Source organism: Gracilinanus agilis, chromosome 6 (assembly GCF_016433145.1).
Source record: "Gracilinanus agilis isolate LMUSP501 chromosome 6, AgileGrace, whole genome shotgun sequence".
NCBI lineage: Eukaryota > Metazoa > Chordata > Mammalia > Didelphimorphia > Didelphidae > Gracilinanus > Gracilinanus agilis.
This window is the reverse complement of record NC_058135.1, coordinates 148,326,498-148,329,213: the sequence shown is the minus strand read 5'-3', so window position 1 is coordinate 148,329,213 and position 2,716 is coordinate 148,326,498.

Here is a 2,716-nt window from a genome sequence, read left to right as displayed (position 1 = left end):
ACACATGCTTTAGAAAAAGGATATTGGGAACTGAGTGAAGGATGGATTGGAATAAGGAGAAGCATGAAGCAGAAAGACCACCTAGAAAGTTCTTATAATACACCAGGAAAGAGGAAGTGAGGGTCTGAGCTAACATTGTAGTTATATGAGTAGAGAGAAAGATACATATAAAACTTGTTGTGAAGGCAGAAATGACAGGACTTGGCAATAGATTGGATATATTGAATGAGTACAAGTGGGTGACATTGAGGTTGTGGGCCTGAGTGATGGGGAAGATTTGTTGTTCAGTTGTTTCTTTAGTTATGTCCAACTCTTCAAGGTGCCATTTGTGGTTATCTTGTCAATGATTTGCCATTTCCTTCTCCAATTCATTTTACAGTTGAAGAAATTGTGACAAATAGGGTGAAGTGACTTGACCAGGATCATATAGCTAGTAAGTGTCTAAAGCCATATTTGATCTAAGGAAGATGAGTCTTCCTAACTCCAGACTTGGTGTCCTCTGTGCCAGCTACTTGCCCCATTTGGGGAGATGGAGGTGACCTTAATAGTAACAGGGAATTTCAGAAAAGGGGAGATTTTGGGGTAAAAGAGAATGAGTTCCATTTTGGACATGCTGAAGTCTGATATGCCTATAGGATGCTTAGGCTGAGATGTGCAAGAGATAGTTGGGTTGCTCAGGAGGGACAATTGCATTAGATATAGAAATTTTAAAATCATCTCCCTAAAGATAATAACTGAAACCTAGGAAGCTGATGAGATCACCAAGTGAAGTAGTATGTACAGGGAAGAGAAGGGGACATAAAACAGAGCTTGGGGAATACCTTTGGTTATAGAGTATGACATAAATAAAGAATAAAGAACTCAAAAATGGAGCTGTGGAGAGGTCAGAGCAATAGAAGGAGAGCCAGAAGAGTGTGGTTCCATGAATCCTATAATATTGAGAAGAGTGTGATTAACAGTGTCAAATGTTACTTAGAGGTCAAAGAGTGTTATAAGGAGATAATAGTATGCCCTCATAATTGCTAAAATTATACCATTTTTAAACTGTATTTCTCTTAAGATTGCAAAACATGAATACATAGATGTAGCCCTCCAAGGTACTGTGATATTCACACATCTTGGTGAGGCAATTAAGACATAAAAACTAATATGCTCTTAAAAGTTGAAACAAGTAAGGTGAAACCATGACTAAAATCCTTATGTATCTGTTTGTTTGTCTGTCTGTCTATCTATCTATCTATCTATCTATCTATCTATCTATCTATCTATCCATCTATATATCTATCTATCCATCCATTCAGGCAACTAGGTCACTTATAGCCCTCAAATATTTAGGTAAAGTAACTTGGGGAGTCCCATCCTATTCTAATTCTAAGATGCTATGGTCCAATCATTATTAAATGAAGTAATATCACAAATAAGTTAAATATATTCTTTATCAGAAACAAAACAGATGGATCAATCATTTCACATACAACTCTTTGCATAGCTTCTGTGGCTAACAAGAAGGTATATTTGGCCAACTGGAATAACCTAATTTATGAAATATATAGTATAATGATGAAACTATTGGGTCAAGAATTTTTAGCAAGATGTTTGAATCTGAAAAAAGGTCGTGTGAATTCCATCTCTAGAATAAAATAAGCACTGGATTTGGAATCAAAGCCATGATTTCAAAAGTTGACTCTATTACTCACTCAATACCTGTATTCCTGGTTAAGTCACTATGAGAATGGGCCTCAGTTTTCTCATCAATAAACTGAGACTAGACTTTTTGAATTCTAAGATCCCAGGAAACAGATGAGAATATGCCAGATGTGGTTCTCTGTATTTCTCTCTCTCTCTCTCTCTCTCTCTCTCTCTCTCTCTCTCTCTCTCTCTCTATCCCCTTCCCTTCTTCCCTCTACTTTCTCTATCTGTGTCATATCTCTGTCTTCATTTGCTCTGTCTCCTCTTTCCCCCTTTCCAGTCCTCTTCTTCTGGAAGCCAAGTAAATAAGTAAATAACTTGTTTATTTAGATACCTTATTTGCACTTCTATAATAATCAATACACAGTTTTCACCATAGTTCAAAAGAACATTCATTAGAATGCTCAATCTAGATCTATATTGAATCAGGTTAATAAATAACGAATAGATAGATGGATGGATGGATGGATGGATGGATGGATGGATGAAGAGAGAGAGAGAGATGAATAGAGCTTTTTAGAATAGAACTGTCACACTTGACTGTTTTATCCATCTAACTCCAGCCTATTCACAAGTAAAGATGTAATCTCCAATTTATTTGCTCCAGGAGTCTATAAGCTAAGCCTCATCAAAAAGTAATAAACCTGTGGTGGGTCCACTAACATAATTCTATCCCCAGAGAACCACTGAACTTGATACATACAATTCTACAGGCTTCTATAATAGAATCCTTCTCTCTAAGTGACATGGAGGAGACAAGCCTATTTTGAGCAAGGCACACAAAGGAAGGAAAAGCAGTCACTCTCGCCTGTAAAAGTGAGGCCAATAAAATCTTATGATCTTGAAAGATGCTTTCAGTGCTTTAGACTCAATGTAAATAAACTGTATAACTCCAGTCATCAGAGACAAATAAATCTGTCAATCAATATTGCTCCATCCCTGCAGTCTTCTCCTCCATTTCATGAGGTTCCCAGGTCATTCACATTTACTTCACTCCTAGCTCCTCACCTCAATCTCTGGACTTTTC